This window comes from Hydractinia symbiolongicarpus, chromosome 8 (assembly GCF_029227915.1).
Source record: "Hydractinia symbiolongicarpus strain clone_291-10 chromosome 8, HSymV2.1, whole genome shotgun sequence".
NCBI lineage: Eukaryota > Metazoa > Cnidaria > Hydrozoa > Anthoathecata > Hydractiniidae > Hydractinia > Hydractinia symbiolongicarpus.
Window position 1 is genome coordinate 15,651,670 of NC_079882.1, and position 23,330 is coordinate 15,674,999.

Genomic DNA, 23,330 nt, shown 5'->3' on the forward strand with positions numbered 1-23,330 from the left:
TTTATAGGACTGTGCAGGTAGTTAAGAGTGTTCTAAGGCCACGGCGCTAAGGAAAACCACTTGGATCGTTGTAGTGCATTGCGACTGGAAGGAATAGTCCAATGGTAACCTGTGCAGGCAGATGGAACCACGTGATTTACGTGTGAGGCTTCTATTAGACTGCAAAAGGACAAATTAAAGCCTTTATAGGACTGTGTACGGAGTTAAGATTGTTGTAAGGCAACAGCGCTAATGAAAACGACTTGGGACGTTGTAGCGCAATGAGACTGGAAGGACTAGGTCAATGGTGACCTGCGCAGAACGGTGAAACCACGTGACTAACGTGTGAGGCCTTTATTAGACTGCAATGGGCCATATTACAGCCTTTATAGGACTGTGCACGTAGTTAAGAGAGTTCTAAGGCAACTTCGCCAATGAAAACGTCTTGGGATGTTGTAGCGCATTGAGACTGTAAGGACTAGGCCAATGGTAACCTACGCAGACAGGTGAAACCACGTGATTTACGTGTGAGGCCTTTATTAGACTGCAAAGGGCCATATTACAGCCTTTGTAGGACTGTGCAGGTAGTTAAGAGTGTTCTAAGGCCACGGCGGTAAGGAAAACCACTTGGATCGTTGTAGTGCATTGAGACTGGAAGGAATCGTCCAATGGTAACCTGCGCAGGCAGATGGAACCACGTGATTTAAGTGTGAGGACTTTATTACACTGCAAAAGTCCAAAATACAGCCTTTATAGGACTGTGCACGTAGTTAAGAGTGTTGTAAGGCAACAGCGCTAATGAAAACGACTTGGGACGTTGTAGCGCATTGAGACTGTAAGGACTAGGCCAATGGTAACCTGCGCAGACAGGTGAAACCACGTGATTTACGTGTGAGGCCTTTATTAGACTGCAAAAGGCCATATTACAGCCTTTATAGGACTGTGCACGTAGTTAAGAGTGTTGTAAGGCAACGGCGCTAATGAAAACGACTTTGGACGTTGTAGCGCCTTGAGACTGGAAGGACTAGGTCAATGGTGACCTGCGCAGACCGGTGAAACCACGTGATTAACGTGTGAGGCCTTTATTAGACTGCAAAGGGCCATATTACAGCCTTTATAGGACTGTGCACGTAGTTAAGAGAGTTCTAAGGCAACTTTGCCAATGAAAACGACTTGGGACGTTGTAGCGCATTGAGACTGTAAGGACTAGGCCAATGGTAACCTACGCAGACAGGTGAAACCACGTGATTTACGTGTGAGGCCTTTATTAGACTGCAAAAGGCCATATTACAGCCTTTATAGGACTGTGCACGTAGTTAAGAGTGTTGTAAAGCAATGGCGCTAATGAAAACGACTTGGGACGTTGTAGCACATGGAGACTGGAAGGACTAGGTCAATGGTGACCTGCGCTGACCGGTGAAACCACGTGACTAACGTGTGAGGCCTTTATTAGACTGCAATGGGCCATATTACAGCCTTTATAGGACTGTGCACGTAGTTAAGAGAGTTCTAAGGCAACTTCGCCAATGAAAACCACTTGGAACGTTGTAGTGCATTGAGACTGGAAGGAATAGTCCAATGGTAACCTGCGCAGGCAGATGGAACCACGTGATTTACGTGTGAGGACTTTATTACACTGCAAAAGGCCATATTACAGCCTTTATAGGACTGTGCACGTAGTTAAGAGTGTCGTAAAGCAACGGCGTCAATGAAAACGACTTGGGACGTTGTAGCGCATTGAGACTGTAAGGACTAGGCCAATGGTAACCTGCGCAGACAGGTGAAACCACGTGATTTACGTGTGAGGCCTTTATTAGACTGCAAAAGGCTATATTACAGCCTTTGTAGGACTGTGCACGTAGTTAAGAGTGTTCTAAGGCAACTTCGCCAATGAAAACGACTTGGGACGTTGTAGTGCATTGAGACTGGAAGGAATAGTCAAATGGTAACCTACGCAGACAGGTGAAACCACGTGATTTACGTGTGAGGCCTTTATTAGACTGCAAAAGGCTATATTACAGCCTTTATAGGACTGCGCAGGTAGTTAAGAGTGTTCTAAGGCCACGGCGCTAAGGAAAACCACTTGGATCGTTGTAGTGCATTGCGACTGGAAGGAATAGTCCAATGGTAACCTGCGCAGGCAGATGGAACCACGTGATTTACGTGTGAGGCTTCTATTAGACTGCAAAAGGCCAAATTAAAGCCTTTATAGGACTGTGTACGGAGTTAAGATTGTTGTAAGGCAACAGCGCTAATGAAAACGACTTGGGACGTTGTAGCGCAATGAGACTGGAAGGACTAGGTCAATGGTGACCTGCGCAGAACGGTGAAACCACGTGACTAACGTGTGAGGCCTTTATTAGACTGCAATGGGCCATATTACAGCCTTTATAGGACTGTGCACGTAGTTAAGAGAGTTCTAAGGCAACTTCGCCAATGAAAACGTCTTGGGATGTTGTAGCGCATTGAGACTGTAAGGACTAGGCCAATGGTAACCTACGCAGACAGGTGAAACCACGTGATTTACGTGTGAGGCCTTTATTAGACTGCAAAAGGCTATATTACAGCCTTTATAGGACTGTGCAGGTAGTTAAGAGTGTTCTAAGGCCACGGCGCTAAGGAAAACCACTTGGATCGTTGTAGTGCATTGCGACTGGAAGGAATAGTCCAATGGTAACCTGCGCAGGCAGATGGAACCACGTGATTTACGTGTGAGGCTTCTATTAGACTGCAAAAGGACAAATTAAAGCCTTTATAGGACTGTGTACGGAGTTAAGATTGTTGTAAGGCAACAGCGCTAATGAAAACGACTTGGGACGTTGTAGCGCAATGAGACTGGAAGGACTAGGTCAATGGTGACCTGCGCAGAACGGTGAAACCATGTGACTAACGTGTGAGGCCTTTATTAGACTGCAATGGGCCATATTACAGCCTTTATAGGACTGTGCACGTAGTTAAGAGAGTTCTAAGGCAACTTCGCCAATGAAAACGTCTTGGGATGTTGTAGCGCATTGAGACTGTAAGGACTAGGCCAATGGTAACCTACGCAGACAGGTGAAACCACGTGATTTACGTGTGAGGCCTTTATTAGACTGCAAAGGGCCATATTACAGCCTTTGTAGGACTGTGCAGGTAGTTAAGAGTGTTCTAAGGCCACGGCGGTAAGGAAAACCACTTGGATCGTTGTAGTGCATTGAGACTGGAAGGAATCGTCCAATGGTAACCTGCGCAGGCAGATGGAACCACGTGATTTAAGTGTGAGGACTTTATTACACTGCAAAAGTCCAAAATACAGCCTTTATAGGACTGTGCACGTAGTTAAGAGTGTTGTAAGGCAACAGCGCTAATGAAAACGACTTGGGACGTTGTAGCGCATTGAGACTGTAAGGACTAGGCCAATGGTAACCTGCGCAGACAGGTGAAACCACGTGATTTACGTGTGAGGCCTTTATTAGACTGCAAAAGGCCATATTACAGCCTTTATAGGACTGTGCACGTAGTTAAGAGTGTTGTAAGGCAACGGCGCTAATGAAAACGACTTTGGACGTTGTAGCGCCTTGAGACTGGAAGGACTAGGTCAATGGTGACCTGCGCAGACCGGTGAAACCACGTGATTAACGTGTGAGGCCTTTATTAGACTGCAAAGGGCCATATTACAGCCTTTATAGGACTGTGCACGTAGTTAAGAGAGTTCTAAGGCAACTTTGCCAATGAAAACGACTTGGGACGTTGTAGCGCATTGAGACTGTAAGGACTAGGCCAATGGTAACCTACGCAGACAGGTGAAACCACGTGATTTACGTGTGAGGCCTTTATTAGACTGCAAAAGGCCATATTACAGCCTTTATAGGACTGTGCACGTAGTTAAGAGTGTTGTAAAGCAATGGCGCTAATGAAAACGACTTGGGACGTTGTAGCACATGGAGACTGGAAGGACTAGGTCAATGGTGACCTGCGCTGACCGGTGAAACCACGTGACTAACGTGTGAGGCCTTTATTAGACTGCAATGGGCCATATTACAGCCTTTAAAGGACTGTGCACGTAGTTAAGAGAGTTCTAAGGCAACTTCGCCAATGAAAACCACTTGGAACGTTGTAGTGCATTGAGACTGGAAGGAATAGTCCAATGGTAACCTGCGCAGGCAGATGGAACCACGTGATTTACGTGTGAGGACTTTATTACACTGCAAAAGGCCATATTACAGCCTTTATAGGACTGTGCACGTAGTTAAGAGTGTTGTAAAGCAACGGCGTCAATGAAAACGACTTGGGACGTTGTAGCGCATTGAGACTGTAAGGACTAGGCCAATGGTAACCTGCGCAGACAGGTGAAACCACGTGATTTACGTGTGAGGCCTTTATTAGACTGCAAAAGGCTATATTACAGCCTTTGTAGGACTGTGCACGTAGTTAAGAGTGTTCTAAGGCAACTTCGCCAATGAAAACGACTTGGGACGTTGTAGTGCATTGAGACTGGAAGGAATAGTCCAATGGTAACCTGCGCAGGCAGATGGAACCACGTGATTTACGTGTGAGGCTTCTATTAGACTGCAAAAGGCCAAATTAAAGCCTTTATAGGACTGTGTACGGAGTTAAGATTGTTGTAAGGCAACAGCGCTAATGAAAACGACTTGGGACGTTGTAGCGCAATGAGACTGGAAGGACTAGGTCAATGGTGACCTGCGCAGAACGGTGAAACCACGTGACTAACGTGTGAGGCCTTTATTAGACTGCAATGGGCCATATTACAGCCTTTATAGGACTGTGCACGTAGTTAAGAGAGTTCTAAGGCAACTTCGCCAATGAAAACGTCTTGGGATGTTGTAGCGCATTGAGACTGTAAGGACTAGGCCAATGGTAACCTACGCAGACAGGTGAAACCACGTGATTTACGTGTGAGGCCTTTATTAGACTGCAAAAGGCCATATTACAGCCTTTGTAGGACTGTGCAGGTAGTTAAGAGTGTTCTAAGGCCACGGCGGTAAGGAAAACCACTTGGATCGTTGTAGTGCATTGAGACTGGAAGGAATCGTCCAATGGTAACCTGCGCAGGCAGATGGAACCACGTGATTTAAGTGTGAGGACTTTATTACACTGCAAAAGGCCATATTACAGCCTTTATAGGACTGTGCACGTAGTTAAGAGTGTTGTAAGGCAACGGCGCTAATGAAAACGACTTTGGACGTTGTAGCGCCTTGAGACTGGAAGGACTAGGTCAATGGTGACCTGCGCAGACCGGTGAAACCACGTGATTAACGTGTGAGGCCTTTATTAGACTGCAAAGGGCCATATTACAGCCTTTATAGGACTGTGCACGTAGTTAAGAGAGTTCTAAGGCAACTTTGCCAATGAAAACGACTTGGGACGTTGTAGCGCATTGAGACTGTAAGGACTAGGCCAATGGTAACCTACGCAGACAGGTGAAACCACGTGATTTACGTGTGAGGCCTTTATTAGACTGCAAAAGGCCATATTACAGCCTTTATAGGACTGTGCACGTAGTTAAGAGTGTTGTAAAGCAATGGCGCTAATGAAAACGACTTGGGACGTTGTAGCACATGGAGACTGGAAGGACTAGGTCAATGGTGACCTGCACTGACCGGTGAAACCACGTGACTAACGTGTGAGGCCTTTATTAGACTGCAATGGGCCATATTACAGCCTTTATAGGACTGTGCACGTAGTTAAGAGAGTTCTAAGGCAACTTCGCCAATGAAAACCACTTGGAACGTTGTAGTGCATTGAGACTGGAAGAAATAGTCCAATGGTAACCTGCGCAGGCAGATGGAACCACGTGATTTACGTGTGAGGACTTTATTACACTGCAAAAGGCCATATTACAGCCTTTATAGGACTGTGCACGTAGTTAAGAGTGTTGTAAAGCAACGGCGTCAATGAAAACGACTTGGGACGTTGTAGCGCATTGAGACTGTAAGGACTAGGCCAATGGTAACCTGTGCAGACAGGTGAAACCACGTGATTTACGTGTGAGGCCTTTATTAGACTGCAAAAGGCTATATTACAGCCTTTGTAGGACTGTGCACGTAGTTAAGAGTGTTCTAAGGCAACTTCGCCAATGAAAACGACTTGGGACGTTGTAGTGCATTGAGACTGGAAGGAATAGTCAAATGGTAACCTGCGCAGGCAGATGGAACCATGTGATTTACGTGTGAGGCCTTTATTAGACTGCAAAAGGCCATATTACAGCCTTTATAGGACTGTGCACGTAGTTAAGAGTGTTGTAAAGCAATGGCGCTAATGAAAACGACTTGGGACGTTGTAGCACATGGAGACTGGAAGGACTAGGTCAATGGTGACCTGCGCAGACCGGTGAAACCACGTGACTAACGTGTGAGGCCTTTATTAGACTGCAATGGGCCATATTACAGCCTTTATAGGACTGTGCACGTAGTTAAGAGAGTTCTAAGGCAACTTCGCCAATGAAAACCACTTGGAACGTTGTAGTGCATTGAGACTGGAAGGAATAGTCCAATGGTAACCTGCGCAGGCAGATGGAACCACGTGATTTACGTGTGAGGACTTTATTACACTGCAAAAGGCCATATTACAGCCTTTATAGGACTGTGCACGTAGTTAAGAGTGTTGTAAAGCAACGGCGCCAATGAAAACGACTTGGGACGTTGTAGCGCATTGAGACTGTAAGGACTAGGCCAATGGTAACCTGCGCAGACAGGTGAAATCACGTGATTTACGTGTGAGGCCTTTATTAGACTGCAAAAGGCCATATTACAGCCTTTGTAGGACTGTGCACGTAGTTAAGAGTGTTCTAAGGCAACTTCGCCAATGAAAACGACTTGGGACGTTGTAGTGCATTGAGACTGGAAGGAATAGTCAAATGGTAACCTGCGCAGGCAGATGGAACCATGTGATTTACGTGTGAGGCCTTTATTAGACTGCAAAAGGCCATATTACAGCCTTTATAGGACTGTGCACGTAGTTAAGAGTGTTGTAAAGCAATGGCGCTAATGAAAACGACTTGGGACGTTGTAGCACATGAAGACTGGAAGGACTAGACCAATGGTAGCCTGCGCAGGCAGGTGAAACCACGTGATTTACGTATGAAGCCTTTACTAGACCGCAAAAGGCCAAATTACAGCCTTTATAGGACTGTGCACGTAGTTAAGAGTGTTGTAAGGCAACGGCGCTAATGAAAACGACTTGGGACGTTGTAGCGCATTGAAATTGGAAGGACTAGGCCAATGGTAACCTGCGCAGACCGGTGAAACTACGTGATTTACGTGTGAGGCCTTTATTAGACTGCAAAAGGCCATATTACAGCCTTTATAGGACTGTGCACGTAGTTAAGAGTGTTGTAAAGCAACGGCGCCAATGAAAACGACTTGGGACGTTGTAGCGCATTGAGACTGTAAGGACTAGGCCAATGGTAACCTGCGCAGACAGGTGAAACCACGTGATTTACGTGTGAGGCCTTTATTAGACTGCAAAAGGCCATATTATAGCTTTTATAGGACTGTGCACGTAGTTAAGAGTGTTCTAAGGCAACTTCGCCAATGAAAACGACTTGGGACGTTGTAGTGCATTGAGACTGGAAGGAATAGTCAAATGGTAACCTGCGCAGGCAGATGGAACCATGTGATTTACGTGTGAGGCCTTTATTAGACTGCAAAAGGCCATATTACAGCCTTTATAGGACTGTGCACGTAGTTAAGAGTGTTGTAAAGCAATGGCGCTAATGAAAACGACTTGGGACGTTGTAGCACATGGAGACTGGAAGGACTAGACCAATGGTAGCCTGCGCAGGCAGGTGAAACCACGTGATTTACGTATGAAGCCTTTACTAGACCGCAAAAGGCCAAATTACAGCCTTTATAGGACTGTGCACGTAGTTAAGAGAGTTCTAAGGCAACTTCGCCAATGAAAACCACTTGGAACGTTGTAGTGCATTGAGACTGGAAGGAATAGTCAAATGGTAACCTGCGCAGGCAGATGGAACCATGTGATTTACGTGTGAGGCCTTTATTAGACTGCAAAAGGCCATATTACAGCCTTTATAGGACTGTGCACGTAGTTAAGAGTGTTGTAAAGCAACGGCGCCAATGAAAACGACTTGGGACGTTGTAGCGCATTGAGACTGTAAGGACTAGGCCAATGGTAACCTGCGCAGACAGGTGAAACCACGTGATTTACGTGTGAGGCCTTTATTAGACTGCAAAAGGCCATATTACAGCCTTTGTAGGACTGTGCACGTAGTTAAGAGTGTTCTAAGGCAACTTCGCCAATGAAAACGACTTGGGACGTTGTAGTGCATTGAGACTGGAAGGAATAGTCAAATGGTAACTTGCACAGGCAGATGGAACCACGTGATTTACGTCTGAGGCCTCTATTAGACTGCAAAAGGCCATATTATAGCCTTTATGGGACTGTGCACGTAGTTAAGAGTGTTGTAAAGCAACAGCCTTAATGAAAACGACTTGGGAGGTTGTAGCGCATTAAGACTGGAAGGACTAGGTCAATGGTGACCTGCGCAGACCGGTGAAACCACGTGATTAACGTGTGAGGCCTTTATTAGACTGCAAAGGGCCATATTACAGCCTTTATAGGACTGTGCACGTAGTTAAGAGAGTTCTAAGGCAACTTCGCCAATGAAAACGACTTGGGACGTTGTAGCGCATTGAGACTGTAAGGACTAGGCCAATGGTAACCTGCGCAGAGAGGTGAAACCACGTGATTTACGTGTGAGGCCTTTATTAGACTGCAATAGGCCATATAACAGCCTTTATAGGACTGTGCACGTAGTTAAGAGAGTTCTAAGGCAACTTCGCCAATGAAGACGACTTGGGACGTTGTAGCGCATTGAGACTGTAAGGACTAGGCCAATGGTAACCTACGCAGACAGGTGAAACCACGTGATTTACGTGTGAGGCCTTTATTAGACTGCAAAAGGCTATATTACAGCCTTTATAGGACTGTGCTGGTAGTTAAGAGTGTTCTAAGGCCACGGCGCTAAGGAAAACCACTTGGATCGTTGTAGTGCATTGCGACTGGAAGGAATAGTCCAATGGTAACCTGCGCAGGCAGATGGAACCACGTGATTTACGTGTGAGGCCTCTATTAGACTGCAAAAGGCCAAATTAAAGCCTTTATAGGACTGTGTACGTAGTTAAGATTGTTGTAAGGCAACAGCGCTAATGAAAACGACTTGGGACGTTGTAGCGCAATGAGACTGGAAGGACTAGGTCAATGGTGACCTGCGCAGAACGGTGAAACCACGTGACTAACGTGTGAGGCCTTTATTAGACTGCAATGGGCCATATTACAGCCTTTATAGGACTGTGCACGTAGTTAAGAGTGTTGTAAGGCAACGGCGCTAATGAAAACGACTTTGGACGTTGTAGCGCCTTGAGACTGGAAGGACTAGGTCAATGGTGACCTGCGCAGACCGGTGAAACCACGTGATTAACGTGTGAGGCCTTTATTAGACTGCAAAGGGCCATATTACAGCCTTTATAGGACTGTGCACGTAGTTAAGAGAGTTCTAAGGCAACTTTGCCAATGAAAACGACTTGGGACGTTGTAGCGCATTGAGACTGTAAGGACTAGGCCAATGGTAACCTACGCAGACAGGTGAAACCACGTAATTTACGTGTGAGGCCTTTATTAGACTGCAAAAGGCCATATTACAGCCTTTATAGGACTGTGCACGTAGTTAAGAGTGTTGTAAAGCAATGGCGCTAATGAAAACGACTTGGGACGTTGTAGCAAATGGAGACTGGAAGGACTAGGTCAATGGTGACCTGCGCTGACCGGTGAAACCACGTGACTAACGTGTGAGGCCTTTATTAGACTGCAATGGGCCATATTACAGCCTTTATAGGACTGTGCACGTAGTTAAGAGAGTTCTAAGGCAACTTCGCCAATGAAAACCACTTGGAACGTTGTAGTGCATTGAGACTGGAAGGAATAGTCCAATGGTAACCTGCGCAGGCAGATGGAACCACGTCATTTACGTGTGAGGACTTTATTACACTGCAAAAGGCCATATTGCAGCCTTTATAGGACTGTGCACGTAGTTAAGAGTGTTGTAAAGCAACGGCGCCAATGAAAACGACTTGGGACGTTGTAGCGCATTGAGACTGTAAGGACTAGGCCAATGGTAACCTGCGCAGACCGGTGAAACCACGTGACTAACGTGTGAGGCCTTTATTAGACTGCAATGGGCCATATTACAGCCTTTATAGGACTGTGCACGTAGTTAAGAGAGTTCTAAGGCAACTTCGCCAATGAAAACCACTTGGAACGTTGTAGTGCATTGAGACTGGAAGGAATAGTCCAATGGTAACCTGCGCAGGCAGATGGAACCACGTGATTTACGTGTGAGGACTTTATTACACAGCAAAAGGCCATATTACAGCCTTTATAGGACTGTGCACGTAGTTAAGAGTGTTGTAAAGCAACGGCGCCAATGAAAACGACTTGGGACGTTGTAGCGCATTGAGACTGTAAGGACTAGGCCAATGGTAACCTGCGCAGACAGGTGAAACCACGTGATTTACGTGTGAGGCCTTTATTAGACTGCAAAAGGCCATATTACAGCCTTTGTAGGACTGTGCACGTAGTTAAGAGTGTTCTAAGGCAACTTCGCCAATAAAAACGACTTGGGACGTTGTAGTGCATTGAGACTGGAAGGATTAGTCAAATGGTAACCTGCGCAGGCAGATGGAACCATGTGATTTACGTGTGAGGCCTTTATTAGACTGCAAAAGGCCATATTACAGCCTTTATAGGACTGTGCACGTAGTTAAGAGTGTTGTAAAGCAATGGCGCCAATGAAAACGACTTGGGACGTTGTAGCACATGGAGACTGGAAGGACTAGACCAATGGTAGCCTGCGCAGGCAGGTGAAACCACGTGATTTACGTATGAAGCCTTTACTAGACCGCAAAAGGCCAAATTACAGCCTTTATAGGACTGTGCACGTAGTTAAGAGTGTTGTAAGGCAACGGCGCTAATGAAAACGACTTGGGACGTTGTAGCGCATTGAAATTGGAAGGACTAGGCCAATGGTAACCTGCGCAGACCGGTGAAACTACGTGATTTACGTGTGAGGCCTTTATTAGACTGCAAAAGGCCATATTACAGCCTTTATAGGACTGTGCACGTAGTTAAGAGTGTTGGAAAGCAACGGCGCCAATGAAAACGACTTGGGACGTTGTAGCGCATTGAGACTGTAAGGACTAGGCCAATGGTAACCTGCGCAGACAGGTGAAACCACGTGATTTACGTGTGAGGCCTTTATTAGACTGCAAAAGGCCATATTATAGCTTTTATAGGACTGTGCACGTAGTTAAGAGTGTTCTAAGGCAACTTCGCCAATGAAAACGACTTGGGACGTTGTAGTGCATTGAGACTGGAAGGAATAGTCAAATGGTAACCTGCGCAGGCAGATGGAACCATGTGATTTACGTGTGAGGCCTTTATTAGACTGCAAAAGGCCATATTACAGCCTTTATAGGACTGTGCACGTAGTTAAGAGTGTTGTAAAGCAATGGCGCTAATGAAAACGACTTGGGACGTTGTAGCACATGGAGACTGGAAGGACTAGACCAATGGTAGCCTGCGCAGGCAGGTGAAACCACGTGATTTACGTATGAAGCCTTTACTAGACCGCAAAAGGCCAAATTACAGCCTTTATAGGACTGTGCACGTAGTTAAGAGAGTTCTAAGGCAACTTTGCCAATGAAAACCACTTGGAACGTTGTAGTGCATTGAGACTGGAAGGAATAGTCAAATGGTAACCTGCGCAGGCAGATGGAACCATGTGATTTACGTGTGAGGCCTTTATTAGACTGCAAAAGGCCATATTACAGCCTTTATAGGACTGTGCACGTAGTTAAGAGTGTTGTAAAGCAACGGCGCCAATGAAAACGACTTGGGACGTTGTAGCGCATTGAGACTGTAAGGACTAGGCCAATGGTAACCTGCGCAGACAGGTGAAACCACGTGATTTACGTGTGAGGCCTTTGTTAGACTGCAAAAGGCCATATTACAGCCTTTGTAGGATTGTGCACGTAGTTAAGAGTGTTCTAAGGCAACTTCGCCAATGAAAACGACTTGGGACGTTGTAGTGCATTAAGACAGGAAGGAATAGTCAAATGGTAACCTGCGCAGGCAGATGGAACCATGTGATTTACGCGTGAGGCCTTTATTAGACTGCAAAAGGCCATATTACAGCCTTTATAGGACTGTGCACGTAGTTAAGAGTGTTGTAAAGCAATGGCGCTAATGAAAACGACTTGGGACGTTGTAGCACATGGAGACTGGAAGGACTAGACCAATGGTAGCCTGCGCAGGCAGGTGAAACCACGTGATTTACGTATTAAGCCTTTACTAGACCGCAAAAGGCCAAATTACAGCCTTTATAGGACTGTGCACGTAGTTAAGAGTGTTGTAAGGCAACGGCGCTAATGAAAACGACTTGGGACGTTGTAGCGCATTGAAATTGAAAGGACTAGGCCAATGGTAACCTGCGCAGACCGGTGAAACTACGTGATTTACGTGTGAGGCCTTTATTAGACTGCAAAAGGCCATATTACAGCCTTTATAGGACTGTGCACGTAGTTAAGAGTGTTGTAAAGCAACGGCGCCAATGAAAACGACTTGGAACGTTGTAGCGCATTGAGACTGTAAGGACTAGGCCAATGGTAACCTGCGCAGACAGGTGAAACCACGTGATTTACGTGTGAGGCCTTTATTAGACTGCAAAAGGCCATATTATAGCTTTTATAGGACTGTGCACGTAGTTAAGAGTGTTCTAAGGCAACTTTGCCAATGAAAACGACTTGGGACGTTGTAGCACATTGAGACTGGAAGGACTAGGCCAATGGGAACCTGCACAGGCAAATGGAACCACGTGATTTACGTGTGAGGCCTTTATTAGACTGCAAAAGGCCATAATACAGCCTTTATAGGACTAGGACGTAGTTAAGAGTCTTCTAAGGCAACTTTGCTAATGAAAACGACTTGGGACGTTGTAGCGCATTGAGACTGGAAGGACTAGGCCAATGGTAACCTGCGCAGACCGGTGAAACCACGTGATTTACGTGTGAGGCCTTTATTAGACTGCAAAAGGCCATATTACAGCCTTTATAGGACTGTGCACGTATTTAAGAGTGTTGTAAAGCAACAGCGATAATGAAAACGACTTGAGACGTTGTAGCGCAGTTAGACTGGAAGGAATAGTCCAATGGTAACCTGCGCAGACCGATGAAACCACGTGATTAACGTGTGAGGCCTTTATTAGACTGCAAAAGGCCAAATTACAGCCTTTATAGGACTGTGCACGTAGTTAAGAGTGTTGTAAGGCAACGGCGCTAATGAAAACCACTTGGAACGTTGTAGTGCATTGAGACTGGAAGGAATGGTCCAATGGTAACCTGCGTAGGCAGATGGAACCACGTGATTTACGTGTGAGGACTTTATTAGACTGCAAAAGGCCATATTACAGCCTTTATAGGACTGTGCACGTAGTTAAGAGTGTTGTAAGGCAACGGCGCTAATGAAAACCACTTGGAACGTTGTAGTGCATTGAGACTGGAAGGAATGGTCCAATGGTAACCTGCGTAGGCAGATGGAACCACGTGATTTACGTGTGAGGACTTTATTAGACTGCAAAAGGCCATATTACAGCCTTTATAGGACTGTGCACGTAGTTAAGAGTGTCTTAAGGCAACGGCGCTAATGAAAACGACTTGAGACGTTGTAGCACATTGAAACTGAAAGGACTAAGCCAATGGAAACCTGCACAGGCAAATGGAACCACGTGATTTACGTGTGAGGCCTTTATTAGACCGCAAAAGGCCAAATTACAGCCTTTATAGGACTGTGCACGTAGTTAAGAGTGTTGTAAGGCAACGGCGCTAATGAAAACGACTTGGGACGTTGTAGCGCATTGAAATTGGAAGGACTAGGCCAATGGTAACCTGCGCAGACCGGTGAAACCACGTGATTTACGTGTGAGGCCTTTATTAGACTGCAAAAGGCCATATTACAGCCTTTATAGGACTGTGCACGTATTTAAGAGTGTTGTAAGGCAACAGCGATAATGAAAACGACTTGAGACGTTGTAGCGCATTTAGACTGGAAGGAATAGTCCAATGGTAACCTGCGCAGACCGATGAAACCACGTGATTAACGTGTGAGGCCTTTATTAGACTGCAAAAGGCCAAATTACAGCCATTATAGGACTGTGCACGTAGTTAAGAGTGTTGTAAGGCAACGGCGCTAAGGAAAACCACTTGGATCGTTGTAGTGCATTGCGACTGGAAGGAATAGTCCAATGGTAACCTGCGCAGGCAGATGGAACCACGTGATTTACGTGTGAGGCCTCTATTAGACTGCAAAAGGCCAAATTAAAGCCTTTATAGGACTGTGCACGTAGTTAAGATTGTTGTAAGGCAACAGCGCTAATGAAAACGACTTGGGACGTTGTAGCGCAATGAGACTGGAAGGACTAGGTCAATGGTGACCTGCGCAGACCGGTGAAACCACGTGACTAACGTGTGAGGCCTTTATTAGACTGCAATGGGCCATATTACAGCCTTTATAGGACTGTGCACGTAGTTAAGAGAGTTCTAAGGCAACTTCGCCAATGAAAACGACTTGGGATGTTGTAGCGCATTGAGACTGTAAGGACTAGGCCAATGGTAACCTACGCAGACAGGTGAAACCACGTGATTTACGTGTGAGGCCTTTATTAGACTGCAAAAGGCCATATTACAGCCTTTGTAGGACTGTGCAGGTAGTTAAGAGTGTTCTAAGGCCGCGGCGGTAAGGAAAACCACTTGGATCGTTGTAGTGCATTGAGACTGGAAGGAATCGTCCAATGGTAACCTGCGCAGGCAGATGGAACCACGTGATTTATTTGTGAGGACTTTATTACACTGCAAAAGTCCAAAATACAGCCTTTATAGGACTGTGCACGTAGTTAAGAGTGTTGTAAGGCAACAGCGCTAATGAAAACGACTTGGGACGTTGTAGCGCATTGAGACTGTAAGGACTAGGCCAATGGTAACCTGCGCAGACAGGTGAAACCACGTGATTTACGTGTGAGGCCTTTATTAGACTGCAAAGGGCCATATTACAGCCTTTATAGGACTGTGCACGTAGTTAAGAGAGTTCTAAGGCAAATTTGCCAATGAAAACGACTTGGGACGTTGTAGCGCATTGAGACTGTGAGGACTAGGCCAATGGTAACCTACGCAGACAGGTGAAACCACGTGATTTACGTGTGAGGCCTTTATTAGACTGCAAAAGGCCATATTACAGCCTTTATAGGACTATACAGGTAGTTAAGAGTGTTCTAAGGCCACGGCGCTAAGGAAAACCACTTGGAACGTTGTAGTGCATTGAAACTGGAAGGAATAGTCAAATGGTAACCTGCGCAGGCAGATGGAACCATGTGATTTACGTGTGAGGCCTTTATTAGACTGCAAAAGGCCATATTACAGCCTTTATAGGACTGTGCACGTAGTTAAGAGTGTTGTAAAGCAATGGCGCTAATGAAAACGACTTGGGACGTTGTAGCACATGGAGACTGGAAGGACTAGGTCAATGGTGACCTGCGCAGACCGGTGAAACCACGTGATTAACGTGTGAGGCCTTTATTAGACTGCAATGGGCCATATTACAGCCTTTATAGGACTGTGCACGTAGTTAAGAGAGTTCTAAGGCAACTTCGCCAATGAAAACGACTTGGGACGTTGTAGCGCATTGAGACTGTAAGGACTAGGCCAATGGTAACCTACGCAGACAGGTGAAACCACGTGATTTACGTGTGAGGCCTTTATTAGACTGCAAAAGGCCATATTACAGCCTTTGTAGGACTGTGCAGGTAGTTAAGAGTGTTCTAAGGCCACGGCGGTAAGGAAAACCACTTGGATCGTTGTAGTGCATTGAGACTGGAAGGAATAGTCCAATGGTAACCTGCGCAGGCAGATGGAACCACGTGATTTACGTGTGAGGACTTTATTACACTGCAAAAGGCCAAAATACAGCCTTTATAGGACTGTGCACGTAGTTAAGAGTGTTGTAAGGCAACAGCGCTAATGAAAACGACTTGGGACGTTGTAGCGCATTGAGACTGTAAGGACTAGGCCGATGGTAACCTGCTTAGACAGGTGAAACCACGTGATTTACGTGTGAGGCCTTTATTAGACTGCAAAAGGCCATATTACAGCCTTTATAGGACTGTGCACGTAGTTAAGAGTGTTGTAAGGCAACGGCGCTAATGAAAACGATTTTGGACGTTGTAGCGCATTGAGACTGGAAGGACTAGGTCAATGGTGACCTGCGCAGACCGGTGAAACCACGTGATTAACGTGTGAGGCCTTTATTAGACTGCAAAGGGCCATATTACAGCCTTTATAGAAGTGTGCACGTAGTTAAGAGAGTTTTAAGGCAACTTTGCCAATGAAAACGACTTGGGACGTTGTAGCGCATTGAGACTGTAAGGACTAGGCCAATGGTAACCTACGCAGACAGGTGAAACCACGTGATTTACGTGTGAGGCCTTTATTAGACTGCAAAAGGCCATATTACAGCCTTTATAGGACTATGCAGGTAGTTAAGAGTGTTCTAAGGCCACGGCGCTAAGGAAAACCACTTGGAACGTTGTAGTGCATTGAGACTGGAAGGAATAGTCCAGTGAGGACTTTATTACACTGCAAAAGGCCATATTACAGCCTTTATAGGACTGTGCACGTAGTTAAGAGTGTTGTAAAGCAACGGCGCCAATGAAAACGACTTGGGACGTTGTAGCGCATTGAGACTGTAAGGACTAGGCCAATGGTAACCTGTGCAGACAGGTGAAACCACGTGATTTACGTGTGAGGCCTTTATTAGACTGCAAAAGGCCATATTACAGCCTTTGTAGGACTGTGCACGTAGTTAAGAGTGTTCTAAGGCAACTTCGCCAATGAAAACGACTTGGGACGTTGTAGTGCATTGAGACTGGAAGGAATAGTCAAATGGTAACCTGCGCAGGCAGATGGAACCATGTGATTTACGTGTGAGGCCTTTATTAGACTGCAAAAGGCCATATTACAGCTTTTATAGGACTGTGCACGTAGTTAAGAGTGTTGTAAAGCAATGGCGCTAATGAAAACAACTTGGGACGTTGTAGCACATGGAGACTGGAAGGACTAGACCAATGGTAACCTGCGCAGGCAGGTGAAACCACGTGATTTACGTATGAAGCCTTTACTAGACCGCAAAAGGCCAAATTACAGCCTTTATAGGACTGTGCACGTAGTTAAGAGTGTTGTAAGGCAACGGCGCTAATGAAAACGACTTGGGACGTTGTAGCGCATTGAAATTGGAAGGACTAGGCCAATGGTAACCTGCGCAGACCGGTGAAACTACGTGATTTACGTGTGAGGCCTTTATTAGACTGCAAAAGGCCATATTACAGCCTTTATAGGACTGTGCACGTAGTTAAGAGTGTTGTAAAGCAATGGCGCTAATGAAAACAACTTGGGACGTTGTAGCACATGGAGACTGGAAGGACTAGACCAATGGTAGCCTGCGCAGGCAGGTGAAACCACGTGATTTACGTATGAAGCCTTTACTAGACCGCAAAAGGCCAAATTACAGCCTTTATAGGACTGTGCACGTAGTTAAGAGTGTTGTAAGGCAACGGCGCTAATGAAAACGACTTGGGACGTTGTAGCGCATTGAAATTGGAAGGACTAGGCCAATGGTAACCTGCGCAGACCGGTGAAACTACGTGATTTACGTGTGAGGCCTTTATTAGACTGCAAAAGGCCATATTACAGCCTTTATAGGACTGTGCACGTAGTTAAGAGTGTTGTAAAGCAACGGCGCCAATGAAAACGACTTGGGACGTTGTAGCGCATTGAGACTGTAAGGACTAGGCCAATGGTAACCTGCGCAGACAGGTGAAACCACGTGATTTACGTGTGAGGCCTTTATTAGACTGCAAAAGGCCATATTATAGATTTTATAGGACTGTGCACGTAGTTAAGAGTGTTCTAAAGCAACTTCGCCAATGAAAACGACTTGGGACGTTGTAGCACATTGAGACTGGAAGGACTAGGCCAATGGGAACCTGCACAGGCAAATGGAACCACGTGATTTACGTGTGAGGCCTTTATTAGACTGCAAAAGGCCATAATACAGCCTTTATAGGACTAGGACGTAGTTAAGTGTTCTAGTGTTCTAAGGCAACTTTGCTAATGAAAACAACTTGGGACGTTGTAGCACATGGAGACTGGAAGGACTAGACCAATGGTAGCCTGCGCAGGCAGGTGAAACCACGTGATTTACGTATGAAGCCTTTACTAGACCGCAAAAGGCCAAATTACAGCCTTTATAGGACTGTGCACGTAGTTAAGAGTGTTGTAAGGCAACGGCGCTAATGAAAACGACTTGGGACGTTGTAGCGCATTGAAATTGGAAGGACTAGGCCAATGGTAACCTGCGCAGACCGGTGAAACTACGTGATTTACGTGTGAGGCCTTTATTAGACTGCAAAAGGCCATATTACAGCCTTTATAGGACTGTGCACGTAGTTAAGAGTGTTGTAAAGCAACGGCGCCAATGAAAACGACTTGGGACGTTGTAGCGCATTGAGACTGTAAGGACTAGGCCAATGGTAACCTGCGCAGACAGGTGAAACCACGTGATTTACGTGTGAGGCCTTTATTAGACTGCAAAAGGCCATATTATAGATTTTATAGGACTGTGCACGTAGTTAAGAGTGTTCTAAAGCAACTTCGCCAATGAAAACGACTTGGGACGTTGTAGCACATTGAGACTGGAAGGACTAGGCCAATGGGAACCTGCACAGGCAAATGGAACCACGTGATTTACGTGTGAGGCCTTTATTAGACTGCAAAAGGCCATAATACAGCCTTTATAGGACTAGGACGTAGTTAAGAGTGTTGTAAGGCAACTTTGCTAATGAAAACGACTTGGGACGTTGTAGCCCATTGAGACTGGAAGGACTAGGCCAATGGTAACCTGCGCAGACCGGTGAAACCACGTGATTTACGTGTGAGGCCTTTATTAGACTGCAAAAGGCCAAATTACAGCCTTTATAGGACTGTGCACGTAGTTAAGAGTGTTGTAAGGCAACGGCGCTAATGAAAACCACTTGGAACGTTGTAGTGCTTTGAGACTGGAAGGAATGGTCCAATGGTAACCTGCGTAGGCAGATGGAACCACGTGATTTACGTGTGAGGACTTTATTACACTGCAAAAGGCCATATTACAGCCTTTATAGGACTGTGCACGTAGTTAAGAGTGTTATAAGGCAACGGCGCTAATGAAAACCACTTGGAACGTTGTAGTGCATTGAGACTGGAAGGAATGGTCCAATGGTAACCTGCGTAGGCAGATGGAACCACGTGATTTACGTGTGAGGACTTTATTAGACTGCAAAAGGCCATATTACAGCCTTTATAGGACTGTGCACGTAGTTAAGAGTGTCTTAAGGCAACGGCGCTAATGAAAACGACTTGAGACTTTGTAGCACATTGAAACTGAAAGGACTAAGCCAATGGAAACCTGCACAGGCAAATGGAACCACGTGATTTACGTGTGAGGCCTTTATTAGACCGCAAAAGGCCAAATTACAGCCTTTATAGGACTGTGCACGTAGTTAAGAGTGTTGTAAGGCAACGGCGCTAATGAAAACGACTTGGGACGTTGTAGCGCATTAAAATTGGAAGGACTAGGCCAATGGTAACCTGCGCAGACCGGTGAAACTACGTGATTTACGTGTGAGGCCTTTATTAGACTGCAAAAGGCCATATTACAGCCTTTATAGGACTGTGCACGTAGTTAAGAGTGTTGTAAAGCAACTGCGCCAATGAAAACAACTTGGGACGTTGTAGCGCATTGAGACTGTAAGGACTAGGCCAATGGTAACCTGCGCAGACAGGTGAAACCACGTGATTTACGTGTGAGGCCTTTATTAGACTGCAAAAGGCCATATTATAGCTTTTAAAGGACTGTACACGTAGTTAAGAGTGTTCTAAGGCAACTTCGCCAATGAAAACGACTTGGGACGTTGTAGCACATTGAGACTGGAAGGACTAGGCCAATGGGAACCTGCACAGGCAAATGGAACCACGTGATTTACGTGTGAGGCCTTTATTAGACTGCAAAAGGCCATAATACAGCCTTTATAGGACTACGGCGTAGTTAAGAGTGTTTTAAGGCAACTTCGCTAATGAAAACGACTTGGGACGTTGTAGCGCATTGAGACTGGAAGGACTAGGCCAATGGTAACCTGCGCAGACCGGTGAAACCACGTGATTTACGTGTGAGGCCTTTATTAGACTGCAAAAGGCCATATTACAGCCTTTATAGGACTGTGCACGTATTTAAGAGTGTTGTAAGGCAACAGCGATAATGAAAACGACTTGAGACGTTGTAGCGCATTTAGACTGGAAGGAATAGTCCAATGGTAACCTGCGCAGACCGATGAAACCACGTGATTAACGTGTGAGGACTTTATTAGACTGCAAAAGCCCATATTATAGCCTTTATAGGACTGTGCACGTAGTTAAGAGTGTCTTAAGGCAACGGCGCTAATGAAAACGACTTGAGACGTTGTAGCACATTGAAACTGAAAGGACTAAGCCAATGGAAACCTGCACAGGCAAATGGAACCACGTGATTTACGTGTGAGGCCTTTATTAGACTGCAAAAGGCCATAATACAGCCTTTATAGGACTGTGGACGTAGTTAAGAGTGTTCTAAGGCAACTTCGCTAATGAAAACGACTTGGGTCGTTGTAACGCATTGAGAATGGAAGGACTAGGTCAATGGTGACCTGCGCAGACCGGTGAAACCACGTGATTAACGTGTGAGGCCTTTATTAGACTGTAAAGGGCCATATTACAGCCTTTATAGGACTGTGCACGTAGTTAAGAGTGTTCTAAGGCAACTTCGCCATTGAAAATGACTTGGGACGTTGTAGCGCATTGAGACTGTAAGGACTAGGCCAATGGTAAGCTACGCAGACAGGTGAAACCACGTGATTTACGTGTGAGGCCTTTATTACACTGCAAAAGGCCATATTACAGCCTTTATAGGACTGTGCACGTAGTTAAGAGTGTTGTAAAGCAACGGCGCCAATGAAAACGACTTGGGACGTTGTAGCGCATTAAGACTGTAAGGACTAGGCCAATGGTAACCTGCGCAGACAGGTGAAACCACGTGATTTACGTGTGAGGCCTTTATTAGACTGCAAAAGGCCATATTACAGCCTTTATAGAACTGTGCACGTAGTTAAGAGTGTTGTAAAGCAACGGCGCCAATGAAAACGACTTGGGACGTTGTAGCGCATTGAGACTGTAAGGACTAGGCCAATGGTAACCTACGCAGACAGGTGAAACCACGTGATTTACGTGTGAGGCCTTTATTACACTGCAAAAGGCCATATTACAGCCTTTATAGGACTGTGCACGTAGTTAAGAGTGCTTTACAAGCAATGGCGCTAATGAAAACGACTTGGGACGTTGTAGCACATGGAGACTGGAAGGACTAGACCAATGGTAACCTGCGCAGGCAGGTGAAACCACGTGATTTACGTATGAAGCCTTTACTAGACCGCAAAAGGCCAAATACAGCCTTTATAGGACTGTGCACGTAGTTAAGAGTGTTGTAAGGCAACGGCGCTAATGAAAACGACTTGGGACGTTGTAGCGCATTGAAATTGGAAGGACTAGGCCAATGGTAACCTGTGCAGACCGGTAAAACCACGTGATTTACGTGTGAGGCCTTTATTAGACTGCAAAAGGCCATATTACAGCCTTTATGGGACTGTGCACGTAGTTAAGAGTGTTGTAAAGCAACGGCGCCAATGAAAACGACTTGGGACGTTGTAGCGCATTGAGACTGTAAGGACTAGGCCAATGGTAACCTGCGCAGACAGGTGAAACCACGTGATTTACGTGTGAGGCCTTTATTAGACTGCAAAAGGCCATATTACAGCCTTTATAGGACTGTGCACGTAGTTAAGAGTGTTCTAAGGCAACTTCGCCAATGAAAACGACTTGGGACGTTGTAGTGCATTGAGACTGGAAGGAATAGTCAAATGGCAACCTGCGCAGGCAGATGGAACTATGTGATTTACGTGTGAGGCCTTTATTAAACTGCAAAAGGCCATATTACAGCCTTTATAGGACTGTGCACGTAGTTAAGAGTGTTGTAAAGCAATGGCGCTAATGAAAACGACTTGGGACGTTGTAGCACATGGAGACTGGAAGGACTAGACCAATGGTAACCTGCGCAGGCAGGTGAAACCACGTGATTTACGTATGAAGCCTTTACTAGACCGCAAAAGGCCAAATTACAGCCTTTATAGGACTGTGCACGTAGTTAAGAGTGTTGTAAGGCAACGGCGCTAATGAAAACGACTTGGGACGTTGTAGCGCATTGAAATTGGAAGGACTAGGCCAATGGTAACCTGCGCAGACCGGTGAAACCACGTGATTTACGTGTGAGGCCTTTATTAGACTGCAAAAGGCCATATTACAGCCTTTATAGGACTGTGCACGTAAGAGTTAAGAGTGTTGTAAAGCAATGGCGCTAATTAAAACGACTTGGGATGTTGTAGCGCATTGAGATTGTAAGGACTAGACCAATGGTAACCTGCGCAGACAGGTGAAACAACGTGATTTACGTGTGAGGCCTTTATTAGACTGCAAAAGGCCATATTACAGCCTTTATGGGACTGTGCACGTAGTTAAGAGTGTTGTAAAGCAACGGCGCCAGTGAAAACGACTTGGGACGTTGTAGCGCATTGAGACTGTAAGGACTAGGCCAATGGTAACCTGCACAGGCAGGTGAAACCACGTGATTTACGTGTAAGGCCTTTATTAGACTGCAAAAGGCCATATTACAGCCTTTATAGGACTGTGCACGTAGTTAAGAGTGTTGTAAAGCAATGGCGCTAATGAAAACGAGTTGGGACGTTGTAGCACATGGAGACTGGAAGGACTAGACCAATGGTAACCTGCGCAGGCAGGTGAAACCACGTGATTTACGTATGAAGCCCTTACTAGACCGCAAAAGGCCAAATTACAGCCTTTATAGGACTGTGCACGTAGTTAAGAGTGTTGTAAGGCAACGGCGCTAATGAAAACGACTTGGGACGTTGTAGCGCATTGAAATTGGAAGGAATAGGCCAATGGTAACCTGCGCAGACCGGTGAAACCATGTGATTTACGTGTGAGGCCTTTATTAGACTGCAAAAGGCCATATTACAGCTTTTATAGGACTGTGCACGTAAGAGTTAAGAGTGTTGTAAAGCAATGGCGCTAATGAAAACGACTTGGGAC